This window comes from Podarcis raffonei, chromosome 4, assembly GCF_027172205.1.
Source record: "Podarcis raffonei isolate rPodRaf1 chromosome 4, rPodRaf1.pri, whole genome shotgun sequence".
NCBI classification, from domain to species: Eukaryota; Metazoa; Chordata; class Lepidosauria; order Squamata; family Lacertidae; genus Podarcis; species Podarcis raffonei.
In genome coordinates this window covers 77,480,315-77,505,049 of record NC_070605.1, presented here as the reverse complement: position 1 = coordinate 77,505,049, position 24,735 = coordinate 77,480,315, and the positions used below count along the sequence as shown (strand labels likewise).

The window sequence follows — 24,735 nt, the reverse complement described above, 5'->3', positions numbered from 1 at the left end:
TGCATACAAAGCAGATGCTATCTCAATATGTGAAGAGTCTTCCAGCCATTCCTGCATTATACCCCGATGGCATCAGAACCTGGTACAGCATCACAACTTCCCATACTGCTAGACTAGGGAGGCCTTGTTTTAGAAAGGTCATATCATTTTACAAAGGACAGTTTTCTGTTTGAAGGTGCCCTCTATTTCAAGGGCTGTCCAGTCCAAGTCTGGTTTAATCAGAAGGAACTACAAGAAGGGAGAAAGTGACCATCAACAGCACTTGGGCAGCAGACAGAGCAGACCCCCAGGTCACCTCACAACCAGGTCTTCACCCATTGCAATGAGATGCACTGCATTCCTACTTAGCTTGTAGTCAATTATGTAGAAATTTGCATCTCCCTATATATCCATTCATCTATATAATTTTCTAAATTCATTTTTATTTGATTTTACAAAAATGAATTTATAACAGTGCCAAATGCATATCCGTATAAAGATCCCTTCCATGTGTCCTAATGTGAACATTTTCAGCTACATATTATTTCCTAATCTATATTTTATATTCATCCATATTATCCATAATACCTGTTACAAGTTGTATGAAAATCCTGCTAATGTTTTTATCTGCTTACAGTGGTCTCCTAAGTAAATTATATTTTTTCCCATTCTTTTTTAAAGTTTTTGTCCTCTTGGTTCCTGAGCTTTCTAGTCAGCTTTGCCATTTCAGCATAGCCCATCAGCTTAGTTTGCTATTCCTCTCTGGTAGGGACTCTTTCTTCTTTCCACCTCTGGGAACATCTATATAAATTAAATTTCTGCCTTCTTTTATCCTCTTTCTGCTGATGCACTCTGTTGATGTGGGAAGCCATGGGCAGTGTGAGAAGAGCTCATGCTTCTCTGTTCAGCACCAGCCATTACCCCAGTTTCTAGATGGTGGTGTGGGGCAAAGGAAAGGTGCCCCAGAAAGACAAATGAGAATCTTCTCCCATGGTCCAGGGCTTTTCATGTTAACTAGGAGATTCAGGAAGCAGGAGCACTGCAATGCCCCCAATGGTACCAGAGTCCAAAAGAATCTGCTCCAAGGACTGCATTTCCTCAGACTGTATTCAGACGGACAACAGATCTGGAATGTGCTTGGTATCATTCAACAAGGAAAATAATGCTAAAACATGGGGAGACATGCATCCAGTCACTGATGTGAAGTGGATGAAACGTGAGGATGGAAAAGACCAAAGAGGTGCTATCATGTGGTTTGTTTTCAAACTGCCCCATGGCTTGTAGCAGTGGCCCAATTACAAGTATGTATTATTTTGATCCAGTGTTGTTGCATGCATATAGAAAGAGCTACCTGCAATGCTCATGCATGCATGTGTTTGCTTCCCCACCAAAACAACTTCAGACTCCTGCTGCAAAAATGCATCATAACCGACTCTAGTCAATTGCACACACGAAAAGCGATTTAGAAAAATACATAGGGCTTGCCACTCTTACCAGACTCAGTAACACCTTGGAAGACCACATAAGCCATAAAATGTGTCTTTTCTTGCCACAACACCAAACATATGACAGTTACAACATGTCAGTACGATATGTGAATGAAAGCCCACATCAGTAGTAGGATTTGGACACGGAAGAACACATCTGGTAACATTTTTGCAATGATAGACAGGGAATGCAACCACACACACACACACACACACACACTCCAACACCAACATACCATGCCAGAAACATAATGTCTGAATCAAGAAATAGACAGGCACTTTTTAAAAAAGAACAAAAGTGATTCCCCACCACACACATAAAAAGGCAGAGAAAAATAGCTGTAGAAATATTAAGCAATGCAGAATGCAAAGTTGGTTACTTATGGGAAGATTGCCACAGAGCAAACAAGGAAAACAGACCCATACTTTATTTATTACTTAAATAAATAGTTTGTACAGCTTGCATTTTTGTGCTCAGTTTCCTGACAATATAAATCCGGTTCCCCATCACTCCCTAATATCTATATTGTTTAAGGCTTTATATACTGTATGATTAGTTGGCAATGGTACTGTTCAATCTGTACTAATCTGTATGCATTTATATTGTCTGAGCAGTTCCCTAATTGGTTTCCATCCAAGTAATACCACAGAGAATAAGGTTACATGCTGAAAAGGGCCGAGGTGAGAGAGTGGTTAAAAGGGGAGTGCAAACTCTATTCCTGTTCCTATTAAGAATGCATTGCACATCTGCATTTTTCAAAACATTTCTAAAACTGCCTCTCTCTGAATAAATGGGAATTGTATACCAGCACGGGGTGTGTGTGTGTGGAGGGATGGAGGGAGAGGATCATTTGGGACAGCTCCACCCACTTTGCTTTCATTCATGGCTTGATACTGTACATATGGATTCTTTATGGGAAATGTTCTGAAAAATGAGCAATTTTCACACAAGGTGCATCACATTTTTATCTATGAAAGTGTGTGAAAATTGGGAGATGGAGGAGAGGTGAAAGCTCATTTTGACCATGGTGTTGCCACAATATAAATGACCAATTTTGCTTTCACGGCCAGATTTTTCAGACATCAACAAATGACACTAAAAATTGGAAAGGACAAAGTATTCAAGTCTGCGCTGTCAGTTACAATTTTGCCCAGATCGAGAGGAGAAAACGATGATCTAACGGGCCCACTTAGACTCAGTGTCTGTCTAATGGTCTTCCAGGTTCTTTAGATCCCTTAAATGATATCTACCATTCCATAATACAAAAGAGCTGCAACTCAGATTCTTGCTTGTTTGAAATCAATATAATTTTTTTTTCATTGATGCCAAAAAGGAATAGAGTTACACCCGCTGAAATAAAATATGAACTCAACATTTTCTGAGGACTGCACTATGGCATCGCTCAAAACTGGCTATCAGCAAAATCGATATATGACTCAGATAAACAGATGAATGACAGGTGTTAGGTACCACTACTCACAACTTGCACTGAATTTAAGATGATGTAACAGAACTAAGAACTTCAGCAGATTACTGGTCTTGTACTGCAAGAAGTCTCAGCATGCTTATAGCCTCTTGATTATGCCTTCTGCATGCCATAAAATTAATATTAATTGTGTGCCACGGTTATAAGTAAAGAGGTGTACACATGCATGTCGATCAAATGCATTTTCCAGCTTTATTTTCTCCCTCAAATAAAGCATTTCGGGGCTTGCAAAAAGAAGAAGAAGAAGAAGAAGAAGAAGAAGAAGAAGAAGGAGGAGGAGGAGGAGGAGGAGGAGGAGGAGGAGGAGGAGGAGGAGGGCTCTAAGGCTAAAAAATATATGCCAGGAAATAAGTTTATTTAGACAAACAGAATCCAGACACAAAGGTGTTTAGGGTCAGTGGAACAGATACACAACTACCAGAGAGAGTTGGGGAAAGGAAGCATTGGCTGTACGTGTGTTTTCCGTCTGTTAAAAAAGTAAACGAAAAGCTCACATCCCTGTCAGACATACTGACGTATATTCTTGAAGACACATATGGAGGCTTATTTTAAAATCTAGAAAGAACAAAAGATTTATTTTCAGTGAATGATGCTGTGATTGATTTTGGTTTTTGTGTTTTGCAAAATTGGGCAATATTGTAAAAACTACATCATCTCATATATATTTTTAAGAGCATCCTCTGTTTTAGGCAACACAAGGATGTGAGTCTCAAGTGTAGTAAATTCACCACTGCTGAGGATGGAAATTTATGAGAATTCATTCTGAAAGGAGAGCGTATGGGATTTCCATTCTGGAAAGAATGGGGGAGGGGAAGTACTCAGAATGCATTTCTGGATAGTCAAACATAGAATATATTAGAAGAAATTTTTGAATTAAATATTAATGATCATGTGGACCATTAATCCAGTTTGGGTTTCGTTTTAGAGGCTTATAATGCAGTGACCCTCTAAGCTTAAGGAATGACATGCAGGTACATCCTGTTGAGGCCACTGGAAATTATTGCTGTGTAAGCATACCCAGGTTGGCATCCGAATATGTTTTCTTTTTTCCTGTGAGACTGTTGCCAAGTCTCATAAAGGTATAGATATATGACCCTTTCATAACACCAAATATTTTCTGTTCTTTTTAAACACACGAGCCTATTTCTCTTCAGGTGCTCAATTCTAAAAGTCCCCCCAATGATTCAGAAAAGTAAAATTCTCCTAGTGTTTTCTTTTAAAGGTAAGTTATGTTAACAATGAACTTTATCCTGTGAAAGATTAGTCTTCTGTAAACCGTTAGGTCTGCAAGAAAACCATTAACATTCATTTTAAAAGTTGTTTTTGAAAATCTAGCAAGTACATGAATCACAAGATGGACTATATATATATATATATATATATATATATATATATATATATATCAGTTGACCCCTTTCTGATTTGATCACAGCAAACCAATTCCTTGCAGAAAAGTCACTGCAACTTAATGTAAGCAAAACATTCAATTTATTTGTAGACATTATCTGTGCAAACCCTTCCTTTTTTGTGCAGCCTATTTTGCTTTATTTAATCTATGGCTTAAGAAATCTGGGTGCAAAACTTGAGACTCTTTTGGGTCTCATTAAATGTGGGAAAACTAATGTTATTTCATGTCTTCAGAAAAGTGCAAAATCAAGTGGGGTCCAACATCTTTCATAAATGATCTGGATATTCTAGAAAGATGTGGTGGGGAAAATCAATGAATATACTTGCATAGATAATAAATATGATCTTTCTGCAGCACTGTAGCATTATAGAAATGCATTTTTCTTTTAAAAAAAAGCACTTACCAATTTCCATTCACTTTTATTTCATGTCACTCGAGTTAAATAAATTAATAGACTCAACTGGTGCTTCACATTCTTCAGGTGATATTTAGGATTGTATTTTCAAGCTTTTTATAAAGTTACCAAAATACATATAAAGATGGCTTGGATCTTGATCATAGCAAATCATTGTGACCATAATCTCTTTGAGGGTTGACATTCCTACAAATAAATTCCTTCCTATGATTTTTTTTTTTGGGGGGGGGGAATCAATAGATTTTCTATATGTACTAAAAAGGATAACTGTAAGTTCCCTTTGCAGTCATGTGATTCCAGGAAAGTGTGTCAGGCATCACTCACAATCTCACAACCTTAAAAAAATGCTATAGGTCCCAATGATCTTGTTACGCAGGATGAATGTAATGTCTTCATTTACAATGCATTCCTATACATGTCTACTCGGAAGTAAGCCTCCAGTCAATCAAATAGCCTTTTGGTATAAATTATTGTGAGGCAGTAAAGTTTTCAACCCTCAGCTATGCTGTAACATAGAATCTATGAGAGAAAGAGACAGAGATAGAGAGAAGAAGATCACCACAGGGCAAAGGATAGCTAATCAATACTGGCAACTTTTTTCTATATGCCTCTGGGATCTTCCTAGGCGTGGCCCGATCTCAAAACCACCTCAGCAAAGGCTTAAAAAGGAGAAGAAATGTACACAGAGGAGGATCTTGTCGCTGCCAAAAAAATAATAATCTCTCAAGCTCAAGGGTTGTTTAACGTAACCACAGTTACTTAGTTGATCTTGCATTTGAGAGAACTTCTCATTTAACTCGCCCGCCTATAATAGGCAACTTTTCCCAACACAGAGCGAAAGGTCACTATTATATGTAAGGAAAATTAAGCCGATGTTCTCGGTTGCCTTACAGTTCTCCTAGTTCAACTACTCCAATAAATGAACATGTACTACAAGCCGAAGGGCTTTTTATTACAAATTTAATTCATTTCTCTAGACAACTGTGAAATTTGCCATTGACATTAGTCATTACCCCAAGGCGAACTAAAAGATGATCTCAGTTAATAAATGATCCTTAACAAGGAACACTCCCTATCTTCTCTGATATTGGCAGAGGCACATTTTATTAATGCAAGGCTTGCTTCCTGCCAGAACACTAGCATTCACGACTATTTGGTATACTTGTTTCCTCTTCCTGCTCCTGATATTAATAATTATGCAACGGGATAATTAACAACACAAAGAGACAGTACTCTGAGCTTGCAGCTAGATTTTCAGCATGTTAACCTTCTGGGAAATAAAGAACAGAAGCAAAGAGTCTAGCCAAATAAACCAATGCAGGTTGATTTCACAGTGTGTAAAAGGCTAATTATCTGTGAAAAGTCTGACCTCCAGTAACAAAATCACACAAATGTGCAGGAATTTTATTTTAAACAAAACTCAAGAGTCTTTTTTTAAAAAAAGAGTATCAAGAATTCTTGTTAGCTAGCTTGCAGAAGGATTTGCATATACATATATGTGTGGCAATGCATGTACACACACACATATACATACACAGAGAGAAGTCCTCAACGATTTTATTTCATTAAAGAATTGTACTTATTAAGTGTGCACTCACACATAATAGCATCATGTAATAAATGGTAACTAGCTATTCACAACACCTGTGAAAGTATGGTAAAATAAACTCCCCCCCCCCCATACACACACACTCTGCCACTACAATATAAACAAGATAAACCTAACATATGACAGAAGTTGGTTAAGTGCATATTGTTTACTGGAGACAGGGTGCAGTAAAATACAGGAAATATTATCACTTCTTTACAGATTCTATATGTAATTCATTCTGATATAAGAATATTTATCCACTAGCAGTAATAACAAAGCTACGTGGGGTGTTTGGTTTTTTCCCCTCTTCATTCCAAGAAAAAAATAAATTGTATTTGCGAAAAGCAAACACATTACGGAGTGTGTAAAAATGCAATATTCCCATTTTCTAGTCAGAGTTCCAATTTATTGAAGTAACAGAGCAGAAAATGCACTGACAGCTGTTACATTTTATTGCGAATTAGTATATACGTTTTATATCCAGTGAGCAAATGCATGATACATTGTATTCCAGTAATTGCCACTGGCTTTCCAAATGGAAACTGAATGATCTTAGTGCAATTACACTCAGGAGAGTAAATGTAACAAGCCACAGTTCTACATTATAGCTCTTTAACAATGCGACGAATAGCATTCTTCTTTTTCACAAATAAACACATAAAAGGTCAAACCGCCGATCAATTATCTATAAGCATGAGGCAAAGACAAAATTAAGAGTACTGCATTAGAGAGGTCTTGTGTATCACAGGGTAGAAGATTAATATGGATCCTGAGAAAGGCAGCGAAGTTTTCACCAGGCTGAAGTAGTTATTACTTCTATACAGCTTCAAAACTCTCCCCCCTCCTCTGGGTGAAGGGAAGTGAGGCTATAACTGAACAGTTGGGAAAGAGTTCTCATTTCCTATCAAATTCCAAACATTACAGCCTGTTAAGCAACTCTTCAGTTTAATCTTTTATATGTGCGAAGAAACAAACAAACATGGACGCATCGAAATATCTCTTTCTATATTTAAAGCATTTTCTCGCAGAGAGCATTTTTCATAACTGGAGATGTTGCTTCACTAGGTTAGGAGATATTTTAAAAGATCCTATGTTAAGAGAAAGGAATAACTGCACACGTTAAGGAAAAAAACACCTTTTTTTCTGTACTAACCTTCATCCCACCATCTTTTAAAAGCTTTTTCTTGGGCAACCGGTTCTGTGACAGCTTCTTCACCTTCATGCTCTACGGTGGAAACGCTTGGGGAAAGCCAGCAGTCTCCTCCCCTCTAGTGGCTACCGGCTCTATTTGCAACAACACAGAAAATGAAAGGCCTACAGCAGACCACCTCTGGGGCATTTGTGTAATTTCTAAGCTTACAAGAGAAAGAGAGAGAGAAGAGAGAGAGAGAGAGAGAGAGAGAGAGAGAGAGAGAGAGAGAGAGAGAATAGACCAGGCAGCCTATCGCAGCAGCAAATAAAAATTATCAGTCATTTAAAACAATATGTTAGTGAGGACTACAACTTAATCAACACCAACCTGCTGACATAGATTTGCAATTTGAGCAGGTTATTAGTGATCGAATTAGCAACGTGTCACAACTTGTATCTGATTTATTAGAAGAACTGACTAATGCAAGAGGACTATAAAGCAACACAGAAGACCATTTTTCCCCTCCAAAGCTCACTGGCTGTAACAGCATACAGCTCCTGAGAAAACATAGAGGAAAATGCCAGGAGGCCTTACTGTGAATGCATTTATTTTGCATATGCATTTATGCTGCAATGCTTAAAATAAATAAATAAAAAGTCAAGGCCTGGTCACTGGACTAATGTGGCTAAATTTTCACAAGTAACAGAGCTGTTGTCTCCAAACTGATAGAATAAAACAAAGTCAAACTATTATCTATTTTTTGTTTTAGTGGTTGGAAAGGCAGGGGAGAGAATCACAAACTCACTTAAACTCTTTCAAATAATGTGGCTCCACAGAGGAAAAATGCACTGTTAATGACAATTCAGCATTGTTTCCAGGTTGCATAAATACCAGGCCGTGTTGCATTTTAGTAGATAGCAACTATGTTCATGTGACATGTGACAGTGCTAGATGGGAATAAAGATATCTCTGGCGCAAGCACTTGTTTGATAGTTAAGTGACTAAGCATCATTCCTAACATCAAAGTAGCTATCAGCATCTATCAGCATCAAAGTACGGTAGCTTTCAGCATCTAGCATTACAACCTAGATGTTTCAGTGTCCCATATCGTGGACATTTGCTTCCAGATAATTCCAAATAAAATCTGAGCTCTGAAAACTTCACTTGGACAGAAAATTCATGCATGGAAGGAGTGTCTTAAGCATTCAGATTTGAACCTATCCACTTTCACCACCAACGATTGTTTCCAGTCATTTTTGGACTATATGTCCATCTGTTCCAAGCAATATGAAATTAATACCAGACCTGTCCACAGTGTCAGATCAGCAAGGCAACCCCTTTGGTGAAAGAGGAAGGTGCAATTCTAGGGGCGGCTGAAAATGTTCTGTACTCCAAAAAAGCTTGCTTAGCTACTCAGAACAATTATTTAAATTTCCCAAATAGCTACAAAAACAGCCAAATTGGAAAAGCCCTGCAAAACACAAGCCTCAAATTCACAAGTCAGTCGGACTGTCAATTTTGGAAAAGAGGCAACTGAACTTTCAGTTTTGAGGGCTTGCTGCAAGCATGCCTTCATCTGAACTCTTAGGACTTAATTTCAGTAAAATGTGTTTGCCATTAAGGGTGGACAGATTTCCATCTTTCTCTTCTGTCTGTGTTTTCAAGTCAAATTCTGTTGCTACAGACCAGATTGTTACGAACTGTCTGCATATAAGTTCGCTAAAATACATAGTTTTGTGAAATATGCAATACGATTAACACATTCTTCTGCATGCATGTTTTCATATTTTTGAATTCTGGTAGCTCTTCACAGTCCAAGTTTGCTTCCCCCTTACTTATCAAGCATCCCTATTTGCTATGTTCCCTATATGAGTTGAGCGGTCACACAGTTTTGCCAGTTGCTTGTAGAACATGCTTTGAAAACTCCAAGGCAAGAGCGCAGCAGATACCCCAATCTAAAAATAAATGAAACAAAACATAGTGGAATTGAAGTTGTGATATGCAACAAGAAAGAGGCTTCATAGGTCTGGCATGACCCTGGCACTGATTCTGAGATTCTCTGCCTTTTACTGAGAAGGTGCTGTCTTCCTTCCTCAAATCCTTGAATTTTTCAAGAACACCTGAAACTTAAAACATCAGCTGCAACAGATTTTTTTTTTTTATTAATCTAATGTAGAATTCCTGACCTAGGCTCAGAAGTCACTTCTTCTGGATCAATTTGCCAGTAAGGGCAGCTTCAGCACAATATCACACAAATGTTCTCTACCTTTTAGCTACTGCACACTTCCCTGAGTTATATCCTGCTCAGTCGTACTCAGAGTAGACCCCATGAAATAAATGGATTTAATTTCCTTAAGTCCACAAGGACAAAAATGAGCCCTGCTGGATCAGACCAAGGGCTCATCCAGTCCAGAATAAGCAGGTGCTTTTGGGAACACCGCAAACAGAACTTGAATGCAACAGCAGGCACCGCAACTGTGATTTACAACAACTGGTATGCAAAGGCACACTGCTTTAGACTGGAGAAGTAGAATGTAGCCATCATCACTGTTGTTGTTGTTGTTTAGTTGCTTTTCTTAAAAAACAACCCAAATTGATTTACACTGAAATCGGTTAGAAACAGCAATAAAAATCTCAAAACACAGCAATACAAAAAAGCAGCCATTGGTTCCCCCTGGGTCTGCTCCAAGCATAATATCATTGCATATTACCCCCTGTTTCTACATGTTTTTTTCTCCTTTCCTAGTTTCTCTTTCCTTAATCCATTACGTTGTAGATATAGTACTTTTTTTCTACTATTTGTTTCTTTGCCTGCTTAATCCTTTGTGGTGAGGGTTCCTTTGGGGAGCTAAAACTTTCAACGGAAGATGCCAGGGACTGAAGCTGGAGCCTAATTCAAAGGATGTGCTCTCAGCCACAGTCCTGCTGTGCAAATGCCTTAAGTCCAATGTAGCTTCCTGCAAGTTCCTTGGCATTTGTTGCTTTTTCCAGTTTGAGCTCAGGTACCCTCTTATATGTGGCTGGGGGAGGCAGAACTGTGTTCAATGATCCCTCAAAATTACACTCATGTGGACGCCTGCAGATCAGAGATCCTTTCTAGATTGCTATTTCCATTCCCGTGCTATTCTGATACATTACCAGACTTGGCTGTTCACCACAGGGGAAAAGGCAGCAGCAAGAGCAACAAAAACTCAGTAATAAGCAACATATTGTCATTGGCACACTGGCCTATTTGTGAGCATTAATTTTCTTCTGGCATGACCTTTTTAATTCTAACGATTAGTGTTACTTAAGGTGTTAACGCTGAAATATTCATATCTCCTTCTCAATCATCTTCTAAAGGTTTTAGAATATATTTAATAGCTTGAGCCGACTCTGTGCTTTCCTTCTACATCTCAGCTTGAGGTTATTCCAGGAAAGTTCACTGAGGGTTCCTTTCCTGCAGATGACCCAGCGCTGCATACCTGAAACTCAGACCTTCTCAGCTGAGGAAAAGAATTTGTGGAATTTATGAAGAATGGCTTGTGAAGAAGATCTGTTACCACGTGTTTGGTGCATAGTTATTTTGAAAATAGTCTCTGTTTTTTTGTGGATTTGAGGGGGAAGATTATGGGTTGGTGGTAGAGATTTCAGCTTCTCTTAATTTCAGCTTCTCATATATCCCCCCCCAGTCTTCAGTTCATCATTAGTTTGCATTTTTTAATTAAACAAACTAACATATGCATTTTCATACACACAACTTGGTTGGAGAACTGCATCACAAAAATCAGAGATGTGCAAATTTTGAAGGATAGATGTGTTTCAGTCTGCATATTGTTTGGGGGAAGTGTGAATTAGGTATTCTCCTCCATTCCTAGTTGGTGGTTATTGTGAAGAAATGCCCTTCTCTTCCAGGGTCCATTTTACATGACAGCAAAGGTTTGGTTGTGCCATTTCACACTTCCCTATCCTTCATGGACCACAAGCTTCAAGAGCCTCTTTCAGTTATTGGATGGAACTCCACTAACTGATACTCTGAGCAGGCACAATGAAATTAATGAATATGACCGAGTCTACTCGGTCTACTAATGGGTCTACTTTGAGTAAAAGTAGGTGGAGTACCACCCTTGGTTTCTCCCAGTTGTTCATTTTTCCTTTCTTCAGTTCTCCACATCAGTTTGTGATTTTTTTGTTTAGTGTGTGAATGAGGTAGATTCAAATTTAAATGCTAACTGAAACAAATTTCTCCCCCATCTCTGCTTTTAAGTCTTTCATGCACAGGCAGGGAGCTTCCTCTGTACTTCTGTCTTCCCAGAGTTAAGGAGGACATGAGGGGGTGGCCACTGAAGTCATGATGTCTCAAAATGACTGTGAACTGATAGCAACTGGGGAGGGGGTTATTGCTATTGTTTGTTAATATGCTATGTATTTTTGTGTTTTAATATTGTAAAACACCCTGTGATCCTTGGATGGATGGCTGTATAGAAATTTAATAAAATAAATAAAAATAAACTCCACAGTCATCACGCCTGAATGCTAACGGAGTTAGGATATACTTCAGCCCATGTCAATTTACACTTACTTGTATTTAATTACCTCAGCAAGATAGAAATAAATATGGCCGCAAAAGAGAAAAGTGCGTGTATCCCAGAAATACAGATGCAAAACAACATGCACAGAAGAGAATGGTACTTTATCACTATGAACAATGAATATCGAAGTGTTTACCTATAAGATTTACATGTCCAACGTTGCAGGATTTGGGCTTCTCATTGGCCTGGCATAAGCTTCACATTAAATATTCAGTTTATACCAGTTGTGAAAACAATGTAATTTTCCTCATAGTTTTCCTGAGAAGATGCCAGCTATACTATGAAGCTTCCAATTCACCTTTCTGTAAAAGTAAAAATACCAACAACATAATGGGTTTGGGAACAAAAAAGAGGGGGGGTGTTATTTAGTATCTATTTTAGATTAAGCTTGTTTCAGGGAAGTCTTTGACACTGACTGGGGAACACTAATTGGCTAACCTGGTGCAATATTCCAATTCCTGAACATCCCAAACTGTCTGCTGTGGGATGGAGGGATATCACTGGAAGATCATGAACAAAGGCTGGAAATTGAGACAAGAGGGGTTCTGAGAAAAATCTAATATCAAACCAGGGATACATGTCAACATTAAGGGCTTGCATGCTATGAAGAAGGTGGCCTCAGAAGCCAGGCTGAAGTATGGTTGGCAAAGGAAGTGGGACAAAGAAGACGCCTGGCTAAAAACTGAGAAAACTGATGGAGATGAAAGCAACAATCACCTCAGATCAGAGCACTGAAATGAAAAAGTCCGCTCCCTGGCTTAATGCTCCAGGTTTTGCATTATAAGGAGCTCCTATACAATGGCATGCAGTGGACATGACATGACATGGAAGTGGAATATTTTCATGGCCAAACTTTGAACACATGGGTTTGTGACACTATCACAGGAGATGCAAGCATGGAAATAAAACTTCTAGACTAGCCTGAGTGACTTGACTCTGGGTTTCATTACAGGAAGTATTTTGGTTCCAGTCAACTACCACCTTCCTCCCATCAGCAGCAATATGCATTCAAGTTGCTTAAAAAACAAAACAAAAAACAAAAAAGACTGGACAGCCCCCGCTAGTACCCAGGTTGCAAATCCTAGCACCTCAGTATCCAGTGGATTGCATGTTATTGTTGCTTCATCTGTATAAATGGGTGACAACCCTCTCAACTATGTGAACGATTGTGGCCCCTTTCATAGGGTTGCTGTGATGCTAAAGAGATATGGCTTTCAAAGCCCTTCAGACAGTTTTTTTAAAAGTACAATAGAGAATTATTATTTTTCAAGTAAATTTTTATTATTTTCTTTAAATATTCCTTTTCCAACAGTCCTTATTATCACAATATATTCCCTTTGACTCTGCCGAGTCTTGACTTCCCTCCCTCCCTACAGTTGGTATATTTATCAGATTCTTATCGTGTATATTATTCTTGTATCTCTGCTATTTTACATTGAAGGTATTCCAGTCCTGCTAGTGTCTTTAAGTTTTTACAGTTCTCCTTTAAGTATTGTTCTTGTATCTCTGGTCTTCTTGGTCCCGGATCCTCCCTGTCAATTTGGCAAGTTCCGCAAAATCTGTCATCTTCACCTGCCACTCCTGAATGGTTGGTTTTCCATTTTCCATGAATCTTGTGTTTTCCATTTTTGGGCCAGTAGGGTTCTTGTGGCGGCTGTGGCATACATAAACAAATTCTGATCTTTTGTTTTAATCTCCGTTCCCATTAGACATAGCAAAAAAGCTTCTGGTCTTTTGGGAAAGGTGTACCTAAATATCTTTTTAAGTTCATTGTAGATTGATTCCCAAATTTTTTTAACCTTGTCACAGGTCCACCACATATGAAAATAATCACCATCTACTTCTTTACATTTCCAACATCTTCTATCTCTCTTTCTATACATTTTAGCCAGTTTTGTTGGTGTTAAATGCCATCTATACATCATTTTTAATACATTCTCCTTCAAAGCCATACATCCAGTAAATCTCAAACCCTCCTTCCATAATTTTATCCACGCTTCCAACTCAATATTATGCCCAATAGAGAAGTTTTAAAGTTTTTATAGAAATATAGAAGCACCAGTAGAGTGTCTGTTATACGGTTAATATGTAGGGGATAAGTGAGAACAGACAAATACAAGTCCCTGTTGTTTTGTAGCGGGCTACCCAAAGAGGGTACAGATGGCTCTGTGGGTTAAACCACAGAGCCTAGGACTTGCCGATCAGAAGGTCGGCGGTTCGAATCCCTTTGACAGGGTGAGCTCCCATTGCTCGGTCCCTGCTCCTGCCAACCTAGCAGTTTGAAAGCACGTCAAAGTGAAAGTAGATAAATAGGTACTGCTCCAGCGGGAAGGTAAACGGTGTTTCCGTGTGCTGCTCTGGTTCACCAGAAGCAGCTTAGTCATGACCTGGAAGCGGCTTAGCCACATGACCTGGAAACTGTATGCCGGCTCCCTTGGCCAATAAAACAAGATGAGCGCCGCAACCCCAGAGTCAGTCACGACTGGACCTAATGTTCAGGGGTCCCTTTACCTTTTACCCAAAGAGGGCATCACTTTTGCAGAAGAAGATGGTCAGTGGCAAAGCTTCAGCAGATGCTGGCAAGCGAGAGTCTTAAGGCATTCAAAAACGGTTACAAGCAGCACAAGGCAGAGAAGAACATACAGTGTGCAGTGTGGGTGTTACTGCTCAAATGCTGCAAATGAGAAAGGCACATATTTGAAATTGGCGTTGCTGACAAAGAAGTGGCGCTAAAGTTACAGATGGAGTCAGAACTGATGCTGGAACAAGCAGCCTAAATAGCTTGTCACTCTGAGCTCATTAAGAAGTAAAATGCAGATCAGGGAACAGCTGAGCAGCTGGGTCAGGTTGTTCATTGGCTAATTTAGCCTAAACAAGAAAGAGGGAAGGAATGAAACATATTCCAGAAGAATAAAAAGAAAGCAAGGAGCTGGCAGAAGAGGAGATGTCACCCACTTGCTGTAGTGACAAACAAAACTTGGAAGGAAGCTGACGATTTAAGGGCACCAAGAGAAGAAAAGGAAATGCCACAAAATAGGTGTTGGGAATAGCATTTTTCAAAAGAAAAAGGAAAAAAGAATAACCACGTAACTGCCAGTTCCAGTGTACAAACTGTACCAGGACATTCAGAGATAATGTGTTGGGATCTATATAAGTGTGATCCTCTTCTCTGGAACATATGTTGACCCCTGTCCCATTTCACTTATCTTTTAGAGGTCTTTAAGAACTCTGCAAGCGGATGGACAGGGGTTTTTTTAGTAGACACTTGGATTTCCAAACAGCTTTTGACAAAGTTCTGCACTAAAGCCTCCTGAAAAAACCTTAGCATTCATGGGATGAGGGGAGAGGGCCTTTTACAGATCAGTAACTGGCTAAAGAACAGAAAGCAAAGAGCAGAAATATGTGGGCAATTTTCAAAATGGAGGCGTGTGAGAACTTGACGGTCCCTCAGGGACCAGTGCAATGAATGCCTCCAGGGGGGGGGGGAATGAAAATGTGTCATACTGAGCTGAATTTATTTACCTATCTTGCCCGGGTCATTTAAACTGGAAATACTAGGGATTGGACCTGAAAAAAAATGGTATGCAAAGCTTATGCTTCATTACTGAGCTGTGCAATCCTCCTCATAAGAAGTTCTGAAAGGTGTGCAAAGACGCTCAGATATCTCCCTCATGGGGTTGCCAGGTTGGATGCTAGAAGCCAAGGCTGGCAGAAGCCATTTTGCTCTCTGAGGCAACTGTTAGTGTCCCCTTCCTACGTTCCACATACTGAAGCTGACTGGACTGGCAGTCAAATCTTGGTTCAACACTGACAAATGGGACCACACCCTCCACTATACCAGAGGGCAGGAGGCTCGTTTAAGGAGTGCATATCAGGCCACATGGCAGATCCACCTCTGTCCTCTGATGCCTCACTACCACTTCCCAACATCTGCTTCCCTGTAGCTGCCTCATATTAGGGCCAGCCCTGCCTATAGCCATGGCAGGAACTTCAGCCATAAGCCTTTACTTTTCCTAAGGTATTTTTCTAGGGAAGGAGAATTGATGGTGGGAGCAAGGGTTTTGGGTTTTTTCCCTAGGAGTATACACAGTCTCAAAGGCTTTCAGGGCATCCCTACTTCTCAGATTGTCTACTCAGATCTAAGAGCTATTTCATCAAATGGGGTTTCTCTCCAGCAGGGATGGGAGAATCCATCTATTTTGGTTTATCCCAGCTTCTCATTCTTCCACTCTTAAGTTCAGTTCTCCACATTCTATATAGTTTGAAAAATTTTTTTGGTAAAAGAAGTCCTCATGAAATCATGCTGTGTTGATTTCTCCTAATATACATTGTTTTGTTTGCAATTTTAACTAATACAGTGGTACCTTGGGTTACATACGCTTCAGGTTACATACGCTTCAGGTTACAGACTCCGCTAACCCAGAAATAGTGCTTCAGGTTAAGAACTTTGCTTCAGGATGAGAACAGAAATCGTACTTCGGTGGCGCGGCAGCAGCAGGAGGCCCCATTAGCTAAAGTGGTGCTTCAGGTTAAGAACAGTTTCAGGTTAAGAACAGACCTCCAGAATGAATTAAGTACTTAACCCAAGGTACCACTGTATATACATTTTTTGCAAAGCAATTTCCTCTAACATGCTACTCTTATTATTTATGAATTCCTATGCACATTTTACCCCAATTATATGCATTTTTGTGCACATTGCTTGGCTGAAGAAGCACATTGCAAAATGTGGAGCCTAGGATTTCCAAGAATGGCTGTGGCTGTGTTTTCGTTCTTGTATTGGTGCAGAAAGGCAGCTTTTCTTTATCAGGAAACAGTCAAATTTCTCTCCCATCTCAGCTCCCAGGTAACTGAGGTTAGGACTGCAGCCTTGATCAACTCAGATCAGCTGGCTGGGTGGGGACAGGACAGACACACCAGCATATCTCTACTGGAGCTGAGGGTGAGGGAGCGAAGCCGGTGTAGCCAGAGATCCACTGGATCCCTAACACCACTCACCCTGGCAGATCTGGCTGTAGGCTTGCTCTCTTAAGGGCTGAAAATGTAACTCTTATTTTTCACATTTTTAATTGATTTTATCTATAGATACATACAAAGAAGATCACTTAAAACATAAATAAAATTCAGTCCCAGAGACTAACAGGCAGAGCGGAAATTGTGCATGAATTGCTCTCTACAAAGTATGCTATAAATATAATAAGTGTCACCATTATTCCTACTGTTACAACAGAATAAACAAACAGCTAAGAGTTTTCACATTTTTATATATGCGTTGTTGGTGTTTGTTTGTTTTTTTAAATGAAAGCATGCCTTTCAAGTAGATGACTTAGGTGTTTAGACCTCTTGTGATTAGTAGTTTCTAAGATATGGTTCAAAAGATAGCGTTAGGTCCATAGATTAAAAGAGCAACCGTATTTCCCACAGCAGAAAGAAGTCTCTCTGGAATGTTCCATGAGGGGTTTTTCAAACAAATATACATCCCCTCTCAGTTCTTCTCCACAGGCTTTTAGGTTGCATAACCACTTTGTATTGAATAAATAGGCTGATATTTCTAGAGAGGTAAAATGATATTTAGATTTGACAGAAGCAGGAGTTAAAAGTAGAGAGCTTTCTCCTGTGTGGGAACTGCTATAATGTTCTATTATCCCTGCAGGGATGGAGAGAAATTCTTGTAAATATTACTTATTTAACAGAACATTCTTCAGCAACCTATCAAACTACTTAGCAGTATCATAGGAACAAATCATGAGAGACTGGTGCGTTAAAATGATTAAGGCTGGCTTAATTTCACTCCATCAGAACATTTCCTCAACAACTGAAATCAGATTTCTAGATTATAGATTTCTCAAATAACTTGATCCAACAAATACTATTTGCATTATTGCATTATGGTTAGTTCTTTTCCTTTTTTTTTTACATTCAGTTTGTGTTAATGAACTAAATGAAAAGTATCTGATATTTGATATGCCAGCTTTCTTCCCTCACGGAAGTCACGGCAACATATGTGGCGTTTTTCGGCAGTCTCCCATTTAGGCGTTTCCTGTATAGACCTAAACCTGCTCAGCTTCAGTAAGATGACTGCACCCTGTGTCCTCAGGCTAGGCACTATCAGATATTTTGTTTTGTGAGCTTGTAATGTTGATATGCATTATAACATGGCCTGCTGTTATAAGGAGGCAGGCTGCATGGCAAAGGGGATAATTGTGGGTGATTCCAGCAGCTCAAGTTCGTAGTTTAAAGATCCTTTTCATCCAAGCATGAACTCCCTTTATGCCTGAGGCAGAAAGGTAGCACCGGTCCTCACAAATTACAGGGTGTACCTTTTATCTGATACTGATCTCATTGTTGTAAGAAGAAGAAGAAATACGGGGGGAACCCACAATGGAAGGCGTGTGTGGGAAATGAAAGGCCTCCAAGCTGTGGGAATCCGGTGCAGTAGCAATTCTAGCTGAAATATTTTTTATGCTCTGTATATACAGTGGTACCTCGGGTTAAGTACTTAATTCGTTCCAGAGGTCCGTTCTTAACCTGAAACTGTTCTTAACCTGAAGAACCACTTTAGCTAATGGGGCCTTCTGCTGCCGCCGCGCCACCAGAGCATGATTTCTGTTCTCATCCTGAAGCAAAGTTCTTAACCTGAAGCACTATTTCTGGGTTAGCGGAGTCTGTAACCTGAAGCATATGTGACCCGAAGCGTATGTAACCCGAGGTACCACTGTAAATGTCATATCCTGCCCTTCAAGTACAAATTGTAAAAAACAATTACACCAATCCATTTGAAAATGTGTTGGCATTTCACACTAAAGCCATTCCCCAATGATGAGGCTGATAAACATAGCAAATACATAACCACCAGACAGATGAATCCTATGTACTCACATTATGCCAGGGAGGGGAGATCTGCCACTGTTACACTGGCAGAATGGCTGCCATATCCAATGCATGTTCAACCAACCCAGGTCCCCCCCCCCCCTTTCTGTTGTTTTTGTGGAAAAGGTGGTTGGGAGGTTTTTTGCTATGGATGCTTGCCAAGAGGTGAGAGCCTGAGTAAGTTGGATAGCAGGGTGGTGGTGAAACATGTTAGGTTGCCCTTGTTATGTGAGAGAAAGAAGTTGAGACAGTGGGCTGCCCCAGGTGAGCGATGAGGGTCAGGAAATGTTGTTAAGGCCATCTGGTTGTTTCGGTCAGTTGATATCCTCTTTTCTCTACACAGGTATTTGGTTAAATTGGGAATTCTAATTGTCCTTGCCGTCTTTTGTTTTTGTTTATTTTTATGACGAAGCAGTTAATTTGTTTATATTTTGGACCTGCTTATAATGAATTCTGTCACTTTTGTATATTATCTTTTTGGGGGATGAAGGACATTTTTTATTTTCTTTCATAGATACACCAGCACAGCCAATCCTGTGCTGCCACTGGTGCATCATCGCAGTCCCAACTTTCCCACATCGCTCGCATTTCACTGCCATCTAGGTAAGCTGCTACAGTGATGCGTCTGTGAGGAGCTCTGCCTCACCACAGTGGCCACTCTTGCCTCCATTCAATCCAGCAAGGATTTTCAGTGGCTCGTCATAAAATTAATATTACACTGGAGCAATTTGTCCCCCCCCCCACTTCCTTTTTTAAATTATTTTTTTTACTTCCTTGCATTATTAGGACCCAAACAGAACCAACATCTTGCACTGAAAAAGATTTCAACTTAAAAAAGAGAGCAAAAAGACGGTTATCTGCTGTTAGGTTGCAGCTCAGTGCAGAACAAATATCAATGGAATCATTGCACAGCATGGTGAATGAAAAAAATGAAAAAATAAAGTGAACTGAGCTTCAAACATCTTCTTGGAAAACTGGAATGCTAAATGCTGCACGGAAAATGATTATTATTATAATATTACAAGTGGGACCTACAACAAAATGTTACAGGGTAGAATGCTCTTGAGCCATGCTTTTCAGAATACAGTGGTACCTCAGGTTAAGAACTTAACTCGTTCTGGAGGTCCGTTCTTAACCTGAAACTGTTTTTAACCTGAGGTACCACTTTAGCTAATGGGGCCTCCCGCTGCCGCCACGCTGCCGGAGCACGATTTCTGTTCTCATCCTGAAGCAAAGTTCTTAACCCGAAGTACTATTTCTGCGTTAGTGGAGTCTGTAATGTGAAGCGTCTGTAACCTGAGGTACCACTGTACTCTGTTCCAGTGAGGGCTGATCCATTGGAGCAAGTGGGGCTCTGCCCCACCAACCTCAGCCTACCCTTACCTGTCAGCCTTCTTGCCTGCAACCAGTCAGGGAAGTGGCACCATCTTACAGCTTTTTCTTTCTCATTGTCAGTGTTACCTGTGTCGAACTCAGTAGAACAGAGGATGGAGACCAAACCAGAATTAGTTGGCTCTGCCAGTTATTGGCTCAGGCTCCGCCTACTGCATGGGCTCCCTGCATTCTGACTCACCCATCTTGGTGGACACCAGCCACTGCTTCTCTATTCTATTAACCCCCCGTCATGGCTTTCTGTCCCGTCCCCCCACAGCAATCTTAGGTATGCCCACTATTTCGGGAGTTCTCTCACCTCTGGGTTTTTTGAGTGCAATTTCCCCTGGTATAAGCATTTTTGCAGAGAAACGTTACATAATATAATGCATGTAAGTTATTTTCACTAATAAACGCATTTTAATGCATGCTTTAGTATGCAATTTTGTAAATTTTATTTGGCAGGAGAACTGCATTGTAAAATCCGGGAAATTACAAATTTTAAAGGATGCCTGTGTTTTGGTTCATGTAGTGCACCGGAAAGCGCAAACTAGGTAGGTTCAGCTTTCAATGCAAGCTGAATTGAATTTATCCCCCATCATTAATCTGCACTAGAACAAATCCATAGCTATTGGCTATTCATTAGGTGAGTAACTTCTTTTATCACCTGCACTTTGCTATGTGGGTTTGGGTATATCAGATCCTCAATTTCATTCAGACCTGAAGTTGGGTTTGATTGTGGTTGGAGCATCATCATCGTCGAGTTGTCTTGCTCACTGCATTGTTCATGTTTAAATAGCTACATTCTCAATCTCCCCAACTGGGAAAGAGGCATGAGATAAGAAACCTCCATCTAGGAAACATTTTTCTACAGTTCTCTCCATCCTTCCCCTATAATTGTTGCCGCATCTAAACCAGTGTTTCCGAAATTTGTCCAGCTGTTTTTGGACTACAACTCCCATCATCCCTAGCTAGCAAGACCAGTGGTAAGAGATGAAGGGAATTGTAGTCTGAAAACTGCTAGAGACCCAAGTTTGAGAAACACTGATCTAGAAATTATGCTTGAATGCATACTGTATATAACTTTCATTCAGCAGCCTCCGCCGGCACTGACCCCCCCAAAAAAAACCTGTATTGGGAGAGATGATGTGAAGCAGAGAAACAGCCCAGGAAGAAGCACACACATGTACATGCATGCACATAACTGCTCCAACTCATATCACCCACCCACCCTGGAAGCTGGTATGTCAAGGAAAAGTCCATTTGGGGCAAACACTGGACTACAATTTCCAGTCAGTGGGACGCAGGCGGTGCTGTGGGTTAAACCACAGAGCCTAGGACTTGCCAATCAGAAGGTCGGCGGTTCGAATCCCCATGACGGGGTGAGTTCCCGTTGCTCGGTCCCAGCTCCTGCCAACCTAGCAGTTCGAAAGCACGTCCAAGTGCAAGTAGATAAATAGGTACCGCTCCGGTAGGAAGGTAAATGGCATTTCCGTGCGCTGCTCTGGTTCACCAGAAGCGGCTTAGTCATGCTAGCCACATGACCCGGAAGCTGTACGCCGGCTCCCTCAGCCAATAAAGCGAGGGGAGCACCGCAACCCCAGAGTTGGTCACGACTGGACCTAATGGTCAGGGGTCCCTTTACCTTTACCTTTTACCCTGAGTAAAATTGAGTTGGATACCACCCATTGTGAGCATTTGGGGGGGGGGGTAATATCCTTAATTCCATTTAACGTGCTACTTTCGAAGTGAATATCAACATGAGAGAGTATTTTCCAGAGCCCTAAGATATGCATGTATATAAATGACATCTTCCTTGACATTACTGAAGTTTTGCATCCCTAATCCAAAGCCCACATGAGCTGAAGCCAAAGAAAGTTTCACTAAACCCCTTGTGAACTGAATCTGCCAAGTTCTGCCCGGCACTACTTAAGACTCACATATGTGATCACTGACTTTGAACAAGCTACAATCGCAGCAACCAAGGAATTTGCACCAGTTTAGAACAAAGCTTGTTCCTTTCACTTGAGCCAAAGCTATTGGCAAAGGATACAAAGAGCTGGATTGGCAACTCAGCATGGATTAAATCCAGAATTCAATTTGAAGCTCCATTACCTGCAAGCCTTAGCCTTCCTACCAATTGAGGAAATGCCTACTGCTTTTGATAATAAAAGGGAGCAAATCCCAGTGGATGCACATAATGTACAGTAGTTCAGGTACAGCTATGTTTCTGGTGGTGTCTCGCATGCTTTCAGTAATGAATCTACAAGCAGGAAAACTCCTATTTCCTTCCCCAAAGCTCTGATCAATAATCTCCAAGGGCCATTCTCAAAATGTAGAAAGCTGACACCGGTGCTTTGGAAGGTTATTCAGTTGGGTTCCCTTTGGATTTTATTTATTTATTTATTTATTTTTTAAGCGATGCAAAACAGAACAGAAGCAAAAAAAAAAACACCCAGACAAATAAACCTTATGATATATATTTTTTTCTGGAGGAACACTTCTGTTCCGTAAGACAACAATCGCTTAATAAAAATGGAATAAAAATTGTGTGAGTTCTTGCTGCAAGCAATATTTGGAAAAATATCAACATTTTGTTGAACATATTAGCATATGTCGAATTTAAACATATGCTATCTTACATTTTGCATAGCAATCAGGGCTTCGTATTATTCTTGTTGAGTTTCTTGCAACTTAGATTTGATGCTTAAATGCTCGCCGTCAAGACATGATAGGGCAAGTTTCTAAATTGGACCTTTTGGACTATGAGGGTCAGAAAGGTAAGTAAAATACTTGCAGAGAGAAGCACTGTTCTTACACTAACATTTTCTTTTCCTTATTGCAACATCCCTCCATAAGCAACAAATGATTTCTGGCCAGATTCTGACAACAGATTCTGAACTTTATACAAGACTGATGAGTTTCCCTTGACACTTTTATTCATGTCACTGTTTTTAACCCTGTCCATAGAGATGATCAAAGGAGCACTCCTATATTTGTATGTCACTGCAAAACCGTGGTCCAGGATCCAAGCACAGCAGCCTTTTAAAGAATATTCGAGAAGAGGTTTAACTGATTTGAACCACATGAATGGAATAGAAAAAGGACAAACGTGTTAGTATTAAGAAAAGCACTTTTAGGAATTTAAAGTCAGGTACTTTCACAAATAGGCAGGCGACTTTGTCTTGAGCTGATCTGATGTGCAAGCAAGCTACACCTGGGATGGGGAACCTGCAACCCTTCAGATGTTGTTGGATTCAGCTCCCATCATTCTCAAGTAGCAGTTGATCTGGCTGAGGCTAATGGGCACTGAGTTTCAACAACGTATAGAAGACCACAGGTTCCTCATTCCTGAGCAACACCAAGGTATAATTTGCATTGTTCTAGGAGTGTGAGCATAGAAATCTCATCCTGGTGGTGGCATGGGAATGAAAGGGTTTAGTTCACAAGTCCTACCCATGTGGCATACATTCCAGGAAAATTGTGGAATTGTACCACATGAACGGGACGCAGGTGGCGCTGAGGGTTAAACCACAGAGCCTAGGACTTGCCGATCAGAAGGTCGGCGGTTCGAATCCCCATGACATGGTGAGCTCCCGTTGCTCGGTCCCTGCTCCTGCCATCCTAGCAGTTCGAAAGCATGTCAAAGTGCAAGTAGGTAAATAGGTACCACTCCGGTGGGAAGGTAAACGGCGTTTCTGTGCACTGCTCTGGTTCACCAGAAGCAGCTTAGTCACGCTGGCCACATGACCCGGAAGCTGTACACCGGCTCCCTCGGCCAATAAAGCGAGATGAGCACCGCAACCCCAGAGTTGGTCATGACTGGATCTAATGGTCAGGGGTCCCTTTACCTTTACTTTACCACATGAACATTCTTCCCACTCTACTACAGGTAATGTGGCTCATTTTTTTAAAAAAAGTTTTTATTAAACAAAGAAAGTCCATCTTTCAGCTCCACTTTCAACCTGTGTAACCTGTGCTCTCCTCCCTCCATTCCCTCTGTGCCTCCACCCAGTTTGGCTCAGGGGGGTCAGGAGACCCACCAGAATAATGCACAAGGGGAGGAGAGGAGGGGGTGGTTCGGTCTGGCAAGATGGGGCACCCCCAAACTCGGCCCTCCAGATGTTTTGGGACTACAATTCTCATCATCCCTGACCACTGGTCCTGTTAGCTAGGGATGATGGGAGTTATAGTCCCAAAACATCTGGAGGGCCGAGTTTGGGGGTGCCCGGGCAAGATTAAATGCTTGCACTGACAGAATGGTTGTCATAGCGCTATACTGCGGTCTTTCCAAAACTTCACATTTGTGTACAGTAGTACCTTGGGTTCCATACACTTCAGGTTACATACGCTTCAGTTTACAGACTCCGCTAACCCAGAAATATTAGCTCGGGTTAAGAACTTTGCTTCAGAATGAGAACAGA

At 40.5% G+C, this 24,735-nt stretch overlaps 1 long non-coding RNA gene across 1 annotated transcript in view; it reads right to left on the bottom strand.

Moving 5' to 3' along the window:
* LOC128411806 (uncharacterized) overlaps window positions 1-7,698 on the bottom strand; it is a 46,065-nt gene extending 38,367 nt beyond the window's left edge. Inside the window, exon 1 of the long non-coding RNA XR_008329916.1 lies at window positions 7,521-7,698. This is a non-coding gene — a long non-coding RNA (uncharacterized LOC128411806). The remainder of the gene's footprint in view (window positions 1-7,520) is intronic.
* Window positions 7,699-24,735: the final 17,037 nt, after the last annotated feature.